This window comes from Anopheles coluzzii, chromosome 3 (genome assembly GCF_943734685.1).
Source record: "Anopheles coluzzii chromosome 3, AcolN3, whole genome shotgun sequence".
NCBI classification, from domain to species: domain Eukaryota; kingdom Metazoa; phylum Arthropoda; class Insecta; order Diptera; family Culicidae; genus Anopheles; species Anopheles coluzzii.
The window spans coordinates 79556820-79578935 of record NC_064671.1 but is presented as its reverse complement, the minus strand read 5'-3'; the positions used below and the strand labels follow the sequence as shown (position 1 = coordinate 79578935).

At 41.4% G+C, this 22116-nt stretch overlaps 1 protein-coding gene across 3 annotated transcripts in view; it reads left to right on the top strand.

Moving 5' to 3' along the window:
- Positions 1 to 22116, top strand: part of LOC120955139 (uncharacterized) — a 438811-nt gene that overhangs the window by 234359 nt on the left and 182336 nt on the right. The window contains exon 1 of one of the 3 annotated variants that reach the window (XM_040375677.2): positions 21592 to 21725. The exons of 1 other annotated variant lie outside the window; for it this stretch is intronic. The gene's annotated coding sequence lies outside the window, so the exon portion shown is untranslated. Of the gene's footprint in view, positions 1 to 21591; positions 21756 to 22116 lie in introns of those variants that run through there. One more of the 3 variants, XM_049610695.1, reaches the window with a different exon arrangement.

Below are 22116 nucleotides of genomic sequence, written 5' to 3'. Positions count from 1 at the left end.
CGTTTGCGTTCTTCTTTCATTTTTTAAAACGGTAAACGTTTCACCCGAAAGTGCTTCGATCGCACTGTGTCTCGTTCGCTTTTCGCTTCAGCCCGGAACCATTATTTTAAGTTCTCGATGGTTTCGGCACTTCAAGCCCTGGCGCACGCCGGCGGCGGCAGGTGCTTGTGAATCGAAATCACAACCGTCGGGGGGGAGTTTCGTGTTGGGGCGGCGGCTGCTTTAATTCGAAACTTGTTTTAATCACGAGCAGCAGCTGCGCGTCGGTTTGATATGGGAATGAAATGGGGATGATGTTTGTCTGCTGCTGTTATTAGTTTTGGACAAGATTCAGATGATCTTGGAGAGATGATTGTAATGACTAGAATACTGTTTAATTGAATATATTGATTGCTTTATTTTAAAAGTTTTTAATGAATTTGACATAAAATATGCATACAAGATTCCGACTAGAAATAATATTTTGTATGATTTTGCAGCATCATGAACGTAGATTTTATGATGAATGAATGGTACAGATTTGTACTGGGTGGCACATATTGTAAGATGGGGGTTTACCTTGAAAATACAGGGTTTTCCTGGGGTTCTCATAGCTGCGGGACACTTTATTGATTCATTCTTACGTGAAATGAACTTAATCTAATGGGAATTGGACTCTGTAGCATCCTTGGACAATAGGATCCAATAGAAATTAGAGCCTGTCCAAAAAGAAACCAATTTCACAACTATGAGAATCCTTGAAAAATCCTGTCTAACGGAGAAACTTGTCGGAAGATTTCTAGGTACTTATTACGTCATTTGTTGTGAAATGTTGTAGGAGGTGTAATTGTTATAGTTTGTTCAGTAATGTACAACGTCTTTTTCCTGTATGTCTGCTTAAAGATTCATTAAATCATCCTGTGCAACATAAACACGTGCAACAAACGGACAATGAATTAAAGTTGTCTCAGTTTTGCCGCTCCAGGTTTTTTTTTCCCAATGACATGTTAGTAGCCATACGGCACCGTCGCGAAAACAAAGAAACCCTGAAATAACTCAATTCGAAAGCTAATTACTCACGAACGACCGGGCTAAAGCTTGCGCGATTGCTGTTCCAACTTTCCGCTTTCCAACTTTCCAATTCCCCCGAAGGGATTGAAAGCAACGGCGCACCAATACGATGGAAAGCGGTGGATGAAAGCAACAAAAAACACACTCACACACACCTTGTCTTCAAAGTAGCTTTACTATCGAAAGGGTATGGAGTGGAAAGAAAAACCTCTCTGCAATACCCATGCATGGAATGATGAGAGGAGATTTGGTTTGGATGTATTGTACTGCAACGTCTCACGTGCTCATCGAAAGCGCGTCCAGTCGCAGTACACCTGCCCAGATTGCGGGAGGCTACGAGAGTCGTACTGATTGTGAAGCTAGAATCACACATAAATCGCTTGTCGACGTTGAACGTTGGAAAATCCGATAACACTCACACACTCGCACGATACCCGCGGCAAACCCGGAACCCGAAACCCGTTGGAGAATTAATTTGGAATTTTTCAAATTAATTACTTATTCAGCGAGCGTCGTACGATCGGGCGTATGTTACAAAGGATCCACAAAGGATGGTCGTAAACAAAAAAATGGTACCGAGTTGGATCCCACCCTAAGGGCGGTAAGAAGAAAAAAGTGTAATGTGTGCCTTGCTTGTTCCGGATGCTTGAAATGCCGTATCATCGATTGGTCGTTTGCTACGTTCCGGTTTCTACCTGGGTTGAATTTGATTTCACCTTTTGAAGCCAACACGGTTTCACTTTTCAGTTCGATCGTTTGTCCACCAACGCAACGCTACATAATGTATGCGTCGGTCATTTTACAGCGCATTCAATGTTCGCGTTTTTTTATGTGTGAGTGGGTGTTTGACGCCTTCCTGAGGCTGGGGCTGTTTTGTGTTACGAAATGGGATTCAACACAAAGGATCAAGCGATAGTGGGGAATCAGCCGTTACGAATTAAGCACCGCAACTACAACGAACTCCGCAACAACGAAAAAAAACCCTTTGAGCCATAAAAAAAAGTTACCCCCTGTCCACCAATACAAACCAGAGACGCTGGCACACGGATCACCCATTTCCTGTGCCCTGGTGCGGGATTTCAATTTGTGCAGTTTGTTGAATTCAATTTATTTTATCAAACCTCATCTTTCTACGTTCTTTTTTGTGTGTTGTGACACGTTCCGTGTGCGTGTGGGATCCGTTGGAATTGGATCCTTTTGGGCTGTAAAATCATGCATCACCTAGTGTGTTTTGTACTTTTATTTGGCTTAAAATGAGCTTTCTACCTTTCCCGCTGGCCGCTGGCTTTTGCGTTTTCGTTGACCGTGGTGGTGATCGCTGTGAGGCCAATGAAGTCGATGCCACAAATCTATCGCCGCCGTGGGTTTTCGAATAGCACCACGTTGTGTGCGGGGAATGAGCGCGTCCACTGTTGAGGACGCAAGTAAAAATCACCGTTTTGGTGGCAATTTGGGAATGTGTGCTGCTGGTGTAATGGGGGTGGGGGGAGTTTCTGGTTGAAATGTACCTTTTGGCGATACAAATCACCTTGCTGTTCCGTGTTGACGTGTGTGGGAAGTGTGTTTGATGCGATACTACTTTGATGGATTTTTCGTTCACTTTGTATTTGCGGGTTAGTGCGCACCACAAAGCGCCTCTGGACAAAAGACACATGTTGACGATGGTTTGATTTGATAACACTTTCGTGACATTTTGACCATGGTTATTCAGGACCATAGCGGATATTGGAAGTTTAAAAGATGTGAGAATGTAGGTACTATTTGGAATCTTGCTGTACTAGACTGTACTGGTTTGAAGACTGAAATGTTATTAATCATAGCTTTGTAGTCTACGAACAAATAAAACCTTTCCTCATATGTTTTTGTTTAATAGAAGGTTGAAAAAACAATAATTTTAAGCAGAATGAAAATATCTCATCTGTTAGTGTCTTCCAATAAACAACCTTTATGGCAAATACGGTTTCTTTTTTTCTTGTTAGAGATGAGACCGTTAGTTCTTGTTTACATGAAACGACCTTTTTTCGTATTTCTCAACGTGAGATCGTTTGTATATCCTGTAAGATATCCTTTACTTTTTAGCTTTTGTGTAGAAAGTGTCATACAGATTTTCATTTTATTAAACATATCATGACCATTTGTTAACATTAATTTTAACTTGTAGGATGCGATTAAAAACCATTTAACAGAATTGATACAATAAAACTAAGATAATCTTCTAGACTGTTATACGCGTTTGAAGACTTCGGTTAAGCGGATCTATCTGACTTCCGATTGTGCATACAATACATGTAGCACGTAGCAATGGTTTTGGGAAACAGCAGGCGCCATCTATTGGCAGCATAGTTGCACTGCAGCTTGCGTTCAACCTCCCTTTTGTGTGAAGCATAAATTGAATACAACTTATGCGATGTACATTCTTGTTGTGAGCAAGGTTTTTTCACATAAAAGTTATGCTGCAATATAATGCAATAAAATGCGTGCAAGGTTTTGTGTGAAAATGTGAAATTGCATTGAAATATGAGCAATAGTATACAGGTTGACATTTTATGGCAAGTTTATGGCATCAGTGTGTCCTTTGTTCAGAAAAGTATTATTGTTTCCAAAAGGCTTTAAAACGGAGAAAACAAAAGATTGAAACGACTGCAGATAGCTTAGGTTTAGTATGATGATGGATCTATATTTGTAGCCCTCGAAGATCTTTATCTTGTCCAAGATCTTGTAGCCCTCGAATACAACAATATTATAGCAAATAACAAATAATGCAAAACATATTACAAATATTTTAGAAAATATATTTTTGAAGCAAATAGTTGAAAAAAATACAGCAGGTCAAAGCCTAATCAAGAAATTCAATAAAAAGAGTAAAAAAACTTTCTAAATCTTTTGAAACTCATCCTTTTCAACAAAATAAAAACAAACTTTCTTGTTCATCACAAAACCATCCCAACCACGTGATGCCGAGCTAATTCAGTGGAAGGTAAATAGTCCAGGACACACACACAACGAACGCATCCGACCAGCATTGAACCAAACTTTCCAGTCTAATTCATTTTTGCGAGAAGCAAACAGAAGAAAACAGCCAGAGATTACTTTCAACCAGCGCCCTGGTTGCCCATAGTTTTTTCCCCTTCAAACAAACCTTGACAGTTAAGCTAATGCTCTGGCCAACCGCTGTGGCACTATCGTCTTCACCGGTTTATCATCCGAACACAAACACAAAAGCTCGCTCCCACCAATGACTTGCAACGAGAAAACTTGCGACAACCATACCGGCACCCGGTAGCGCTCTTGAAATCGTCAAAAAATCGTTTGTTTTTAGTTCTTCCGAAGGTTAGAACTGCTTCGGTTCTTTGGTTCGCTCAGACAAAACTTAACCACCTTGCGGCGTGCAGTGTGTAAAGGAAAGATTTGCAGTGAAAGGGGACGGGAGACAGACCCTATGTGTGTGGCCCGTAAAGTTACGCGCAAAGGTGCGTTTTCCCTGGAATGATTCTCCGGCCGGTTGTCGGTGACAGTTTCGGTTCGTTGAAGCGATCTTCCACTGCTACACTACTACAGCCCGCGCTGCGGCATGCCTCGAAACTTTTATTCTGCTCTGATTCATTGCCAAACCTTGGTTGTTTTTTTTTGAGTACTTCTTCAGAAATATCTTCTGACCAGCACGAACTTTCTTTTGCGTCTCGATATTTTCTATCTCTCCATGGACATCCTCTCCTTACTGTCGCTGCAGTTTGGCTCCTGCAACGCATAGAAACGGATGAGTAAGTGGGAAAGTTTTCCATCTTCTACGTTTTTTTAATTCCTTTTTCCTTCTTCCCACTATGATGACTCTGCAAATGATAACTCCGCATGACATTTATTAAATTTAACTTTTAATTATATGTAAATTTCCGGCTCTTGGTGAAAAGCGGATTTACAGCCGTAGAGAAGCGATTTCCCTGGGAAGATAGCCAACCGGACTCTGCAGCGTTTGCTCAGAGGGCGAGCAGTTTTCTGCCGAGAGCTGGGAGCTGTAGCTGATAATCCACTTTGCTCGTACGAATTCCGATCATGCTAATGGGAGAAGGGATATAAAGATGATGAAAACAAAGAAAACTAATTTTCACCATGAAGATAAGGGTAGATAGTGATTGCATTTGATTGCGGTATTTGTTTTCGATTTGTAGAAAGATAATCATTTTGCGCGAGTGCTTTTGTTCTGCTGACCTAATTGCTTGACTTGAATGAAAAATAATTTATTCGAGAATGACTCACTACTTGAATCTGTGAACAATCAATTATCATTATTCCTATGAAAGGAATATAATATTTACAAATTCTATCATGCACAGATTTCTAATAAAAATTATTCTTACTGGATGAATTATAAACCAACAGAAAAAAAGATTCGTTAAAAAACACACTTTGTTGTTTTCCAACCAAGTGTCATGTTATCAACATTTGGCGAATGATAATAGCACAGCTATTGAAACGAACAAATATCTGCTGATTGACAAGACTTCCCAGCGTGATGCCACCATTGTTTTAAAGGTGCTAATAATCACCCACGGGAACAACAGCCATTCTTTGTCCTTCCCCAAGCGACATCTAGAATTTGTTGTAATTTCTCGCCCGCCAGCGTACGCCCATTTAGAAGCTTAATGAGCCACCTGTTAGTGATGCCGTTTTACGTTCGCAGCAGCGGCGGACACCATTGTTGTAACGGGTAAGCTCTCCCGGTTATGGTGTAACAATTATCCGTCGCCTGCGCTTTCTTCATCGAGGCGGTATTGTCATTTGGGAGAAATTGCCATCATCGTCGTTTAATATGCTATGGACTGGACGCTGTGTTTCGTGTGGAAACGGGTTTTGGATTATGGTTCATGATAGGGAGTTAATGGTTTAACCCGGTTGGGGGGAAAAGGTAAACTCAAATTTGAATGGTGTAATGGAGACAATTAATGGTAAGGATATTGTGACGTACTGTTTTCGGTGTGTTAAGTTCATTAATAAGTTCATTCATTAGTACACATTAGTTATTACATTCATTCAATGTATTGTCTTCTGTTGTAGTGATCGTTATACGTATATATTTGTAAGGATATTATTCAAGCTATATTCATATTATTTAGATTATAAAGTAATTGTTTTTTGAAATTTAACTTATGTTTTCACAAACTTTTTTTGAATTTATCTGACAGTAGTTTATCTTGTATTTTAATTTTCATCAATTCCAGTTAGAACTTTTGTAATGAATAAATGATGTTAAAAGATGAAAAAAAACATCTAAAAACAGGAAAATTATTGTAAACATTACAGGGTTTCCCACGATTTATTGGTTGGTTCCTATAAATTTTTGGTCGAGTCCCATATTTTTTTGGTGCGTTCCCACAATTTTTTGGGCGTTTTCCAGAATTTTTTTTTCCAATTGTATTGATATCCACTTGGACGATACCAACAAATTATGGGAACGAACCAAAAATCTATGGGATACGATAAATAAATCATGAGACGAGCACAAAAAAATATGGGAACTGACCAAAAAATCGTGAAAACCCTGCACCACGATTTTTTTTTCAATTTTATGTCTAACTGTTCCATCCATTTATTTTATCAACGATTTAGTACGGAAAATCTTTAAACTACCCTCAGGATAGGGGACAATTGTCAGACGAAGCTCACTTTTGCCATCATTAAACTCAATTACCAGAGCGTGCCGACCGCGAGAAAACTGAACTAAGAAATAGCGCAATTGAAGGATAATTTAGAGAGCCCGTTCCCTTCCAAAACCTACTCCCCGTCCATATTTCATTCAAATTGTTCGCGCCTGTTGGACAGCATTTAATTACAACTTCCGGGTGCGGGAGGAAAATTGTCTTTCGCCGAATGTATCGGCTAGCAATCGGATCTTTCCCCGTCTCCTTCGGCCTGCTAAGTCTCCAAATATTCACATCAATTACGCAAATTAATCTAATGGTACGTGCTCGTGACGAACGACAACAAAACCACAATGGCTCATTTGCTGTGGGGGGGAAAAGACAATAATGAGAAAGAAAACCACATTTGCAACCAATCCGGAAGCCACCGGGGTGTCGTGTTTGAATTTTCACTGCAGAAATGGACACCAAGAAAGCGAAGTAGACAAAAAGTCCACAGACACACACTCAGACGTACCCAGTGCCTCACGCTTTAATTGCATTAACCGGGCAAATATCAAGGGAGCAGAGCCGGGGATCGGGCAAACTGGGTTGTGCAAAGAAAAGTGGCTCAATTCGTCGTCGTTGTGGCTTACCCCGGCAGGCATTTGCGCGTCCTTCGGGGAATGAAAGAAAAACACCTGAATCAACTGAAATAAAACTCCCGAGCGCCGGTAAAAACCGGCCGGTCCGACCGAGAACGCCTACGAAAGCTTGAGTAAACAAGCAGTTGGAAACGGAAATAAGGAGCGAGTGCAGGCGAGCCGTAGGCGATTTTTCCACCACCAAACGAATTAATTTTCCCCAACAGTTGTGGAAGAAAAACGCAAAAGCCTCAAGGTGGTGCCCGTGTATACACCGTGTGACTGTGTACCGCCGGTGGTCGTCGTGTGCGCTGGCCTGATTTTCTTTCGTCGTTGGTTGGCTTTGGTGGTCGCAGTCGGGGGCACAGTCTCGGGAGGGAGTTTGGCAAGGCGCTGCGGTCCTCTGTTTGCCCGTGGGGTTGATCTGTGCAGTAGGATTTAATGCCACACATGCGCCGCACTCGTCGCTTTTAACTGGCCATAATCTTAAAGCCAGCTTCGGATGATGATAAGCCGGAAAAACAATTCAATTGAAATGAAATGTACTTTGCGGCAGGTTGGAAGAAGGAGGAGTCCTTACTTACCAGCCAGCAATCGTCAGGAGGAGAGGGAAATAAAGCGATAGATGTATAGATTAATTTAATTTCATTGCATTCCCTCCGATTGTGTCTCACCAAAACCCGAAGTAACGTTTTTGCCTCGAGGGAACGACCGTTGAGCAAAATCCTACCCAAACTGCGTATCACAAACTGTGTCCGTAGTATTTTATTTTTTTTTACATTCACTTTCTCCCTATTTCTCCCCGTACACGACGCCAGATGATCGACACGGTGTTCAATACGCACTTTAAGCAGCCAAGGGTGACCAACCGACAACTTAATTTGCCATTGTTCCACACCCATTCCTCGGGCGCTTAGCAGCGCGGGAAACGGTGCCATTAATCAGTGGTTTATTTTGTAGTTAGGCCACCGTAACACTGCTGCTGCTGCTGCTGCTGTAAATGCACTGTGCTGTGTTGTGCTAATTCGTAAATTATGTAAATTTAATAGATCCTGCCACATTGCTACCATTTCGACGGCGGTCTAATGTGTTGCTGTGTGTGTGTCCTTTCCATTGATGTGCTACCGGATCTGTAAGTGCGTTACTTGTGCGTTGTACTTTTGTCGGCTGGTGGTGCGTTGTGCGGCGAAGGTGTATTGCGAAACACTAATTATGATAATCTAATCGCTGGAGCTGGTTTTGACCTCTGACTGTAGCGCTACTCGTGTTACTACCGTGCTTGGAGCTGCAGCGTGTCCAATCGAATCGATATTGGATTCAAAAATGAAACATTTCATCAAATAATTACAGCCGAGCAAAGTAAACTGGAGGTTAATTAATGTTTGAAAAAAAAAAGCATTATGTCTGTGTGGCTAGAATGTTTACTTGGAATAAGTCGCAAAATATAAATTGCAACGGCTTGTTTTACTGAGGGAGATAGAGCAGACATCTTGCTTTATTAATAAAATCAAAATTTTCTTTTAATCTGATCTTTAAACATACATTTACAATAAGTTCAGAAATATATAAACAGATTTTTTATTCGTTAGAGTCGTTGTTGTTTAATTTTTGCTCCAAGGCGTTCATTTTTTCCTCTAACTCTCCCATCTTTTTTTAAATTATAACGCACCTTTTTTGTCTGTAATTTGACATTGACCGTGTAGTTTGATTGTTTTTTTGCTGAGAAAAAAATGAAGAAATGTTATGTATTCTCACGAAATTTTTTATACCTTAAAATGCGTGCTACTTTTTTTCGCTCCAGAAAAACTTCCAAAATTGGCGTTACAATTTTTATATTTTCAATTAAACAATTTTGAATAACATCAAAACACACACTCCCAGAAATTAGGTTCTTCTTCTTCTGTTTTCCGAGAAAGGATATATCTTCCTATGTTGTTCAAATTCAAATTGGATTCCCAAGACGCAGCGGCTTACTTTCTCTTGTTTCGACTTTGACTATCTAGAGGCATATGAAACATTATGTTAAATTGGGTAAACAAAACGATTTACTTTAGGTAATAAAATTGAAGGCTTAAAGGCAAAAGTTGTGACACACTGCCAACAATTGGTGCCCGAGGGATGAAAATTAAAGAGTTAGAGCCAAAATTTAGCCGCAATGACCATATCTATTAGTACAGAGTATCGCAAAGCTTTGGCCTACTCTTTGCAATTCTTGATTTTACAATAATATGAAAGCGTTTTTATAAGTAAAACACTAAAATCTATTCATTTGTTTTATTAGTTGACTTAAGTTGATTATTAAATATTTAGCTAAATTAATACAGTATTATTCCTAAGGCTGAATCAACGATTTACTTGAACACTTGCTTTTTTTCTTCTTCAATTATTCATAATAGGAAGTTTTGTTTATAAAGATTTTAAGATCAATGCGTCATAAAAATCCTTTCGTGTGTTGAATGTTGAATAAAAGTATCACACACATTGTTGCTCATCTTAGCTCATTATACCTCACTACCGGATAGAAGCAAAAACACTTTGCGTCCTTTCATCTTTGCTTGTACATTCCTTTAAGTGATGTCTACACTCATAAACATTTATGACAGCGGAGCCCGCCTAAAGCATATCCCTCTTGCAGCGCTTTAATTGTTGAAATGAAAATAAATGGATGACTGCTCCAGTGTGTGTCCTACCTTCCAGTTCATTGAAAGCGGAGGCTCCCGCTGTTTTTGGTTGTCGTAGATCAACGCCTCTCAAACCTGTGACGCTGGCAGAGTGCACAGCAAGGGGAAACAACGCACGTACGCGTGCTCAACACTCCTAAACAAGGGTGCGAACCAGTGCTTCCCCGGCTCATCTTCGCGTCCGCGATTTTGAGGTACACCATTAGTGCTATTAATGGTACCAATGTCTGCAGACGATGGATGCAGAGTGCGTGGTAACGGGGTCGGTGGCGTAACTGAAAAATGAATCCCGACGTGACGTACCATCTGTCATCTGTTTACGGGGCTGCCCAGTCTCCTGTGCAAAGTATTTGACGCGGTTGGCATTGGCCTTCTAGCTTACGGGCGATGCGATTGATGGCGGTGGTACTAGGTTTCTTGTTTGCCGCGCGAGGAGATGAAGATATGCCAGTGTCTATTCTTAAAATGCGTTTTCAGCTAGGGGACAGGGGCACACATCATTTTCGATTATGCTTTTGGCGCCAGTGACTGCGCTTTACCGAAGGGAGCACCAAGATCATCTTAATAGCAGTGAGCGATGCAATAGGATCGACCCGTACGATGATGATTTAATTGAGCACCCTACGACAAAAACAAGAATTCACTCTGTACTGCCGCAGTTTAATCATCAGCATTTGTGCAGTGCTGAGTCTGTGTCAGTTAGAGTCAAAATGACAAATCACTTCGGTGCGCATCGGAAGTGTTTCGAGTGATATAAATAAACGGCATTTTGCTGTTTGGGGTTGGTTGTTGCATCAATGCGACGGGCAGGAAATGCATCGAATACGTAAACGGCATTGATGAGTAATCAAGTAACGATGCTCGCGTTCTTGATGTGCGGTTTTGGAGCGTTTGTTGTGCGCATTTGGTTTTGATTGGTTTCTTTTCGTTTATTGTATCATACGATGGTGGTTGGTTGAGGTTGCCTTGAAAATAAGGAATTTGTGTGACTCATCACGTTAGAAGATTATTTTTAATCAGCTTACGTGTATTTGAGATGCTTCGAAGGACTTTATCTTCAACTATTTATTGTTCATGAATATCCTGTTCACCTGCAAATAAATATATTCGCGTAAAATTGATTAATTCTTGTTTGATTAATTCAAATTTAAACATCTTTTTATTCTGTTTGCATTTTATTGAATTATTGTTGAAAGAAACAAGCGCATTGAAATACAAAATTAATCAAAAGTGGCGATCGTATATTTAAAACACATTTCAATAATTCACGCCTTTGTCATTGGAATCCATTTGTTTTAATCATTGCGAGCAATGTTCATCGTTTTTCCTATCGGAAAAAAACGATGCACTCATTGCGCTGTTTATTTATTAATTACTGGCAGCACACTCTCAACCATTCCTGCGATCAATTTAAACAATTTCCTCCGGAGCAATATTTACCGGTCAATCACATTATTTACGTTCAATTTACATCCTCATTGACTCGGTCGCCTTCGACAGTGCGCGGGAATGGAATGGCTGTTGCATAATTATTAATATTCGAAGTCCACGGCACCACCGGGCCAAACCCCCAATCGTTCACGCAGGGAAGATACTGGCGTTAATTGAAAATTACTTCCAGCGCAAAGAATACGACCAATCGCTTCCAAGCAATCAATCACCATTAGCGGAGTACGGAGCGGGTACCGTTCGCTCAACTATCGGGCTAGGACGACAGCAAAAGCCATCAGCACTGTCCCACCGTGTACCAATGCTCTCCTCCCCATTGCTGTGGGTGTGAAATGTGTGCATTCTTGTTGTGCCTTCGACCCATCGATGCAACGCGGAGCGTAAGTCGTCGGTCGCGCCGTGCATGTTGATGATTCGTTATTTACAGATAAATTTACGGCATTCTCGTGGGTTTTTCATTTATTCTTTGCCTAGCGCTCGTTGACAAGCTCATTCTCTACCATAGTTAACACGTCGCCGTCAAAGGCAGATGTAATTGCAATGAAATGTTTGCATTTTTTTGCATTTTGTCAGGTCGTAAAGGTTTTGTTGAATATGCACGCTGACCAAGGAAGGATGAAGAAAAAGGTTTAAATTATTACTCTAGTTGGTAGTGATGAATAAATTGAATGGTCTGAAATTGGCAGCAAACGTCATCGCAATGGATGAGATTCCTGTACAGAAATAAGAGTGATTTATTTATTGAAGTATGATTTGAGTATGTGCTCAATTTAATGGTTAAATTATAACATCGATGTTATCTGAATACATTTTCACACTATTTTGAGTATTTTGTAGTGTGGATATTATCAGTAATTTGTCAGTTGTATACTTCTGCAAATTTGTTTGTGTTTAACTCTTGATAATGATGCTGATTGGGGCAAATTGATGATGGTGAAGATCACAATATCATATTGACGAACATTTTTCTCAACGTTTGTCCATAACAATTTTTTAAATTATAATTCAAATTAGGCTATATTCTATAAGTATTTTGAATTTCGTCGTCTTTTAAAGAACGGCCTACGACAACTATCTAGTGACAGTGCTCTCTGGAGCGTTCCGGCATTCCGAGCCCGGTAAACCACTAGCTCTGCCCGGAGTTGGAGTCATCCTGAGTTGGAGTCATCCGGAGTTAGAGTCATCCGGAGTTAGAGTCATCCGGAGTTGGAGTAGTTTGGAGGCGGAGTTGGCAGGAATTAGAGTCGAACGGAGTCGGCCGGAATCAAAACCAAACTGCTTTCGGAGTTGCCCGGAGTCGGTCAGTGCGGAAGATTTCGTATCCAGCCTACTCTGACTCTGGACAACTCAGGACGACCCCGGACGACTCCAGACTACGCTGACTCCAGATGACCCCGTCTCTGGACAACTCAGACTCTGAGCCGCTCCGAATAATGCTGGTCAGACCTACCTTTTGAAATGTTCGGAGTTGGGTCTTGTCAGAGGAACTACAAGAGGAATGGCTACAAATATCACTGTTTTGCTCCACATATTGAACACATTTAAGACAAGTAACATGTTCCTTTGTGTCTCAGATGCATCGGATGAATTAAAGTCTATTCATAGACACTTTCATCCATCAAAACATTCCTTTTGCTGACCAGAACTCATCATCTACCGATCTTTCTTATGAAATGGGCTGCCTTCTTTACTGCGGCTGCCACCATAACCATGCTGTCCATCTGTAATAGAATCTGCCTCTCCTCTACACCTCACCCTTGCTCACACACTCAGTGTACTCAAGTGCAGCTGCATCAACACGTAACGGGATGAAACGAACCGTTTTGCTGATTTGCATGGCCCGCGTCCCACTTCCTGCATCCTGTCATGCATTGACCGTCCCATGCAATCTTAAAGAGCTTTACTGGGGACCGTTTTTACTCCCCTCCTGGATGGAGCTGTGGTACGGCTGCTTTCTTGTTGCCTACAGTCGGTCAAATGTTTGCCCGGTTCAATATTTATGAAGACATTAATTTCGAGAATCTCGTTCCCATCGTTCAGCCCTCTCACCAGTGGGCCGAAGAAAATAGGACGGGCAGCTCTCTGCTTACACCACGAGGAATGCTGACGTCGCTGCTACCACCGCCCTTCTCTTTGAAGTGTGACGCCTCTTGTGTGTGCAAGCGAGCAAAAACCGGACACAAATATTGACCGCAGACAAATGTTTATGTCATGACGCAATTTAATGAAAGAGTTATCTGCTTTTCGAGCGAGGAAGAATCGCAGGAAATCACACACCGAGGGCGTGCAGGAGGGCACGTGTAAATGATCCTTTCACGAAACGTTCATTTCGGCCACCATCATTACAGGACGCTGGCGGCTGCCAGCAGAGCACGCATTAAATGACCATCTCTCTGCCATCGTCAAACAACAGCGGGGACAGCGAAAAGGACTGTTTTGAATAATGACCCTCGATTTAGTGTTAATTGAAAAGCAAAAGCGAGCAGCCGCAGCGTGCCAACGAGAAATAGAGAGGAAAAAAATCCCTTTCTCGTCACCACTAAACCCCGAGGACCATTGAGAGTGCAGGAAGGGTTAAACCGAAAGGGCACAACACAAGAGGGGGTCTTTTGGTGCAGGTTTGCACCGCGAGACAGGACTGAGCAATCCTCAATGTCGTGTCGGTGTCGTTTTACACCGAAAGGAGAGGGATCCTCGCGCAAAGGATGTGCAGCGCATTTTTATAACATAATCCGATTACGTTGACTTCGGTCGGTTGGTTTTACGGTGCTGTCGCTTTCGCTCGTACGGCTTTCAGGGTTGATGCTGCAGCAAAGAAAGAAAGAGCCCGAACTCTTCTACTGGGAAGATAATTTTCATCCTGCGTTTCAATTCAATTAAGTTGTACAAATATTTTCCAGGAAATGTTTAGGGTGATTGTGCAATGGAGGAAATAATGAATTTAGAAAGTTTGTTAGATAGTGCTTACAGGAAAAAAAGGAGCCGAGTCGTGATGCGTCATTTGCTGAGAGGGGGTTTTGAATTAATATAAAATTGGCAGGATAGCGCTACACAGCAATATCTCTTGTGCTGCATTAAAGGCGATGAAATACAATCCTTAATCCTAGAATACAACCACATTCTATGGTGTTTTCTGCTGATGGATGTCCCATGTTTTTGCACATCATTCCGTCATAATCTGTGTGTTGTTTCTGAGACCACAGAAATCGCATTCATATCGTTTCCACCTTCTCTTTACCACCATTGATCCTGACGTTTGTCGGGTTGTGTTTTCATTCAACTGTTTCTTTCTCAGCAGGAAAACACACTCGGTCTGCTGTATGGTTCGTAATCGCTCGGGTTAAAATTGATAGTGGTAATGCTTCAGAAACATACCTTGCGCTGTTCACGAACATGCAAAATCTCATTACGAATCGGAACTCTGCCCCTTTGGTTGGTCTTTGCATTTGCGACATTTGTTGATGAGCTTGGGTAGTATTGTGTTTGAGAATAAATTGGATAAATGTTATTAGAAAACAATTTCGTGCGGATTTAAATCCCTTTTGTGTCTCAAGGGACGGGAAAAGTCGTTTCAATTACAGTGAACATCAGTAGAGTTTCAATCCCATTTTTATACGTTAAATGGATTTGGTTTGTAGTGTTTGAAGGTTGTAGTCGTATTTGGTAAGCTATACTTAGTATAAAACGAAATAAAAAATCTTTTTAATTGGCAGTTTGATGATAACACACTTCAAGAACTACTAAAATGGTTTAATCTTGGAAAATGATAATCTTTAAGAAACAAAAAACAGATATGTTTTAGTGTAATAGAAACGACTGCTTATAAACAATAACAGTAACTCGATGGAGAAAAATCTATCAAAATCAATATAAAAATGTAGTAGCACTTGAATTGTCCTCCAAATCTCGTTTACAACAGTTTTTGGTGTTCGTAAATTGTAAACATACGTAAATACGTTTTGAAATATTATCCGTCACAACTCTGAAACCCAAATCACCCGTTGTGATTTGCGTTGGCGACCACATATGTGACCGCAAAGCTGTGTAGGCCCTTTCGGGTTTAGTGCCTTACCGATGCTTGAATGCAATATAGCTCAACTTTTCGTTAAATCCATCAAGCCTATTCAGGTCCCGGATCAGCACACAAAAGCGTCTTGTGTGCGTGTGTTATATCTTGCGTCAAGCGAACGTCGACGTAATATTCCATCTTCTCTGTATCTTTCTTCCTTTCCTGTTGGGATTTTATCACTAGAATTATCCATGCTTTTACACCAGAATCTTTACCCCTTTCACCACCGAGCAGATCCGTAAAACCGATGATAGTTTTCTCAAGGCGCGCTTTGGCTTCGTTCGGAGCTTTTTGCTGAGTGGAACGAGCATACACACACACACCATAGCTCGACTACTTCAGCACACAAAACATCAAAGGGAAAAGCCACAACCATAGACACACAAGTGCACGCAAGCTTGGTTGATGCTGGTGTTGTGGCTGAGATTGAATTCGACAGCTACATGCATTGCGCTAGTGAGATAGCATGTGTTGGCTCTGGTTAAGGGAAATTTAATTCGAAAGACGGGAAAATATGGGCAAAGGATCATTCTTCTTTATTTTGTGTGGTTGCATGGCGATGGCGTGGTTATGTTTATTGCTGCTTCAAACAGATTAAAAATAATTTAAATACACATTTTCACCCAAATTTCTGGCAAGTTTCACGGTTAGGACAATCTTTCGTATGGTCAAGTCACAGATTTTTACTTTTATCCCTTAATGTCATAAATAGATTTTCCGATGATGATCCCTGATGCCTGAACTTTTTGAAATTCTTCCCCATATCTGATCACTTACAGCATCCTTGCCGAAGCTTGTCTTTTATAAATATGAGAAAATGTATTCAGCTCATTCAAGTACGGTTGAGTGGTGGATCCAATTTCCGTTGCACTCCGTCATCTGGTCGAAAGCTTGACGTAGCGTGCGCGCCGAGCCTTCGCTTGTCTTCGCTGTTCGCTTTTCCCACTGGAAAGAGTTTTAGTTTGATTTTTCATTATTTATATACACCATAAGTAGCGCAGAAAAAAATGACAAAAGTCACCCTTTGAAGTGCAAAAATTAAATACAAAAAGTAGCTCTCGTTCATCTTGTGAACATCCTTTCCGCCAAACAAACCATTGGGAGCAAACACACAAAGCGCTGGGAAAACATTATCACCATCGACGTATTTACGGCACTTCTTCGTCAATCTTCTTATTGGCTATTGATGGTAGACCATTGGGATGATGTACAACAATGCTGTAACTGTTGCTGTGTAATGTTTTCCTTTCTTTGCATCTGATGGAGCCCAGGGAAGCAGAAAAGGGTAATTTTTCCATATCCTCTCGAAGTGAGGTTTTCTCTGCGAATTCACTCGTGCCATTTCACTCAAACCATCCGGGGCTGGAACGTGCGCTGGACAGTTGCAACAGTTTTCCTTTATCGGTAATGATGATGATGGTACTGCTGCTGCTGCATGGTAGAAAGTGGGATGTGTAAGTGCACAAGCACTAGTGTATTATTTACTACGCTCGCTGATACTTCCATTTTATGCGAGATGGGCAAGTGTTGTTAGTGTTCGCCCGTTGTTGCCGTTGGCGCTCAACCTTTTCCATTAGTGAATTCCGACGAAAATGGAGATTGCAGAAGGAGGCAGGAATGGTAACGCAGTACCATCGGCGGCAACATGCTAAAGAGATTTGCCCCATCGAGTTCTGGGGCGAGCGAAATAAAGCGAAGAAAACCTCAAACAGCGCTCCTTCGTGTGCAGTGATTTTACTTGCCTTCACATGCGAACACAAAGCGTCCGTAGAGCGGGCATTCTTTTTCTCCGTTTTTGGTGGAGGTGGTTGAAAACAAACAAAAAATTAAGCACCAATCTTCCTTTCGAGTGTGTAAAGTTTGTGCATTATGTGTGAACCGTAAAGGGCTGATAAGGGAAGCAGTCCAGCAAACACACAAGCGATGAAATGATGCGTTGAATAGATGCATTTCGTAGCTCTGTTGTCTTAAGTACAGTTGTGCAGATTTAATGTGTCTGAGTTAAATGTTCCATGCAAATGATGACGTTTACCGTTCGTATCGTATTATTCATGGATAATATTTCAATGTAGCCATTACAAGAAACATTTAGTTAATGAACTGAAAAATGTTAATATTAATATAAAATATTTTAAATTTTGATGTCCACAATATGACTGTCTTCTTCTGGGGAGGATTATTCTTATTAAATGCTTTAAACATTCAGTTGTATTTGAAAATTGTAACAATTTTTCCAATATTCAAACTCATGCTCTCGAAATTCAATAATTCGTTTGAAACGAGCCAACGCTCTTCCAAAGTGCCCTTGACCCACGTGAGCGATAGTGATCTTGACAAATGCCAAACATGCCACACGTGCGCAGGCTCGTTTGCGTGCCGCACCAGGAAGAACCGCTCGAATCTGATCGTTATCTTCCCTTTCCTTTGCCGTCCCAACATCAACCCCTCACGATCCTAGTTCACGGATCGTGCAATAATCCCAAATAGTATAGCCCAGTCGCTTGTTTCCCCCGCACGGGGTTGGAGAAAAGCGTTGAATTGGCGTACAATTATACTTTCTTTTTTTTTTTCTTCTTCCTTAAATCCTTGTCACGTGTCATCTTTCACTGTATGAATATAAAGCATAGAAAGCAAACGCTGGGTGGGAACGGCAAGTGACAATGCTAATGTAAATAATGTCGCGATGGAATTGATTCGCCGCCGACCGTCCGGTCCATTCTGTTTTGCCGTTTTCTGGCACCTTCTCTCAGCCTTTTGTGTGTGTGTGTGTGTCTGGATATAATGGGTGATTGATGAAAAGGTTATGATTGTGCAATTGAATAAAATGGTGGTTCCCTGCATTTACGGTGCTGAGCTGAATGCTCAGCGACGGTGACGGAAATGATAAAAGGGAACGGGATAATTCATTAGGAAGCTTGTACGTGTGTTTGAAGGTTTTGTTTCGGCTTATACTTCAACCAGCAGAAATGCAGCAACCCCTTTTTTGCCTTCTGGGCTCATTATATTTCGGGCGTTTAGTGTGTAATCACCCCTTTTATTTCCCAGTTTTCCTTCCATTTGTTTCTACTTTACACTCCGCTGGTGTCTCTCGCCCAAGGGCATGACAGTCCAGGGGCGCCACCCACAATTCAGTGAAGGTCGAACATGCATTTTCTATTATTATTATTGTGACTCATGCTCAGTGGACTCAAAACTGCCTCGGGAGCGCTGCATTCCTGCCCAGTTAGCGGGTGGAGGGGTCGTCGGAACGAAAGGAATCATAATTAGGATTCATGATCCTTTTTTTCCTGCCTTTCTATCCAAAATATTCACATTTTTGGAAAATAATTTACCCTCCCGAATTGTTGACGTCCTTTCCTTCCGTGTATCTCATGCACACTGACACACACACACACTGTCAACATAATAGGAAAAAAATGACAACAAAAAAGCAGCACAATGGTGGTTTGAGAAGGACGACCGCGTGAACATCTCAGCGTAGTGCCTTTCAAAAAAAAAAAAACGGGGAAAGAATCAAATGTGGGGGAAAATCAAAAAAAAAATTGAAATGTAGAGTTAGGAATGCGATCAAACAATTTTCTCTGACCCTCCATCCAAGGAGCTCCGGGACGGGGGATCGGTCTCGCGCATCCTTGCGGAAGGTAGATGGCACGGAACCAAGACCCAGGAGGGTATGTCGCCCTTTTGCGTAGGCTGCTCATGAAGTACTCTGCGCGGTACGGCAGAGGGAGAAAAGTTTTGTTGTTGTCGTTGTACCCTGAGAATTATTATAATAATGCAACATTACCATGCCTTTCTATTTCAGGCGCGCTCTCCTGCACCTTTTACCGCTCAACAGGAGCGAACGGACGGCGTTGCATGCCACGAGCCGATGACAATAAAAATTATCTATTGTCGAGTGGCTGTTGTCTCCGGTTCGGTTCACGATTTGCTCTGCCTCTTTCCTGTGCCGTGCCGGAAACGGTACGGCCGTACGTGTGGCAACTTCCGTGGCTAATTCTCCCGCTCACTGGCTGGCTACTGCGCTGTTGCAGTGTGGGGTTGGTGTGTGGAGTTTGTGGACGGCTTGTCTGTGACTTTTCACAAGGGTGTGCAGTAACTTTTCATTTGCGTAATGGTAGCTAGTCGCCATGCCCCGCGATTGAGCCACGGGACGCGCATCAATGTCGCGCAATGTGGTGCGTTTGTGCTTTGGGTGCGGTACGTGGGAGGAAGCGTACCACACGCATAGACTGGCCGGATGCACACAGGACGCAGTACAAATGTTAGGTTGCTTGCTCTGCTCGCAGTTAGCAGATTTGTTCGCGCTGATTATCGAGCAAGCGTGTGCAGCATTATTATCAGCATCCAGAGGGCATCCGCTCGCAATGGTTTTAATTGCCGATGTTTGGGTTACAGTGGTGAAAGGGAACTGAAATAATCGTACGAAACGGTAGCTTTTCATTTGTGCTGCTGATTTTTGGTTTAATGTGGGAGAAATTTACATCTCAATTCTTTCGCTTGATGGTAATGTGCCTATCTAGTGAAGTGTAGCCTCGCATAGGTAGGTATGAAGAGGAATGGTACTGGTTTTATAAACTTGAATACATTTGAAGTTTGAAAAATATTTCAAAAACAGATTCCAATAGTACTATAGATGAATATTGTATATCTTCTTATTGCGTAACCACATACGCAACCGTGCAATTATGTATGATTTCAGTTGTGATCATGTTTTATTCTATGAAAAAGTAAAACTGAATGCAATTAAAGGGATTTGCAGCAAATTATAAAAAATAAAAAAAAATCGCAAGAAAAACTGTTTTTTTTAAATTTAGTTACTACGTTAAGCATTTCAGAAATCATTTGCAACGAACCCTGCAATATATTCATTGGAGGTAGGTTTGCGTATTTTTCCACCAGGTGGCGCTATAATGTTCCACAGATGAACCACTGATTAAGAGTTCATTTGTATGAATTTTGGGTGCAAGCAAAAGTTTTGTGAGGAAATTGAAGGCTGAATTAGTTAAAATCGCTTAGTATAGCATTTTCTTTAAATATAGAATTATTATTTAATGTAATTTATCTTATTAAACCTAATTTTATCTCTTCCCGTTGATACGACTTTGAAATTCAAGTGCGTTTTCGAATGCTCATATTTTACGAGTTGTTTTATTTATTATTGTCATAAACAATACGACAGAAACTGGTAATTCTGGTAGTTTATTCTATTTATAACAAATTATTGAGCAACTTTTGATAATGTTTTGGCTAATAACGAAAGCTTCTTACAGGTGATTTATCGAATTGATTCGATTGTGTTGCTTTTTGAGTTTTTATTTCAATCTGCAATCTGAGGACACGATAATGTCCACAAATGTGTTTGATGGAGTGCTTTGTGCAGTACCTTTGCATATCAACACATCACATCGTTTTTCATTATCCAAATAGTGTGCCTTTCTGGAAATACTAATCGAACGAAAGTGTTGTAATAATGGCCTTATCACACATGCACATGATTCGGGATGAACGCAAGATACCGGAAAGCCCGGGAAATTGGTCACGGTTTCGCAAAATGTTCGGCTGCGACCGGCTACCAATGTTCGGGTGAATGTTTTCCTTCAAAGCAACCCGAACGCAAAGGGCTTCTGTTTATACTGTTTAGGTTCGGCAGCAGTCGGGGGCATTTCTGATGAACTTCGGCATCTCTTTGTCCCTCGCCTCTAATTCGGGTTGGGTTGGTTCATGTGTGACAGTCGATTACTTCAATAAACATGCTTTTGTGCTGCGCTCTGTTTGCCTAATCCAAGGGAAAAATCGTAGTTTTAGGTAGAACAAATATTAAAATATACAAAAAATCCCTAACAATAGTAAATGCAACTACTTTTCATTGATCATTTTGGCCAGAGAAAAACAAATCGCTCACCGTTCGCCCGCACTCGTATGAATGAACCCAGCAAACGGCGGACACAGAATGAATGTTTTCGTTTCCAGCCCCGGCATACCGGTCTCGGGGTAGCAGCTTCGGCACCGGTGCGCGGCAGCATCTGCGCAATTTGGAACACGCGCACCCGAATGCAAGGGAACAAGCGTGGAATTCATTCCTTCCCTTCAGTCTGCTTTTGAACCGCGCGGAAGGTGTGTGCACGCTTGTTCGATGTTCGCGCGAGACCGCTAGCAATTGAGGGAACAACGATATACGCACAGGGCGCCCCCTGTGCGCGTTTCTTGTTGTGGTGTGCGTATGTAATTTGGGAGTTAAATCTTGGTTGGTTAAACTGTGGAAATCATTGCACAATTTGTTGTTTGAAAATGTAAACGTGTGGCGTTAGTGGTTAGTTATTAAGATTGAAGTGAAGATCTGTGAAGCAAAACACAATCAATTGCTCGTTGTTTAAGCGTGCTAGCTTACTAATAATTCCCATACAAACCGGTACGCGAAACAGTTCCTGTGGTGACGACGAGAACTGTAAATTACAAAGCATTTTTTTGCAGAAAATACGAAGGAAACAAAGTTCATAACCGCACTGAAGTGTATCCAATAGATTGAAATCTTATCGTTATTAAGTAAGCAACGACAACAAAAAAAGTGTGGCTTTTGTTTTCGCAAAGTATTTGCAAACCCGTAA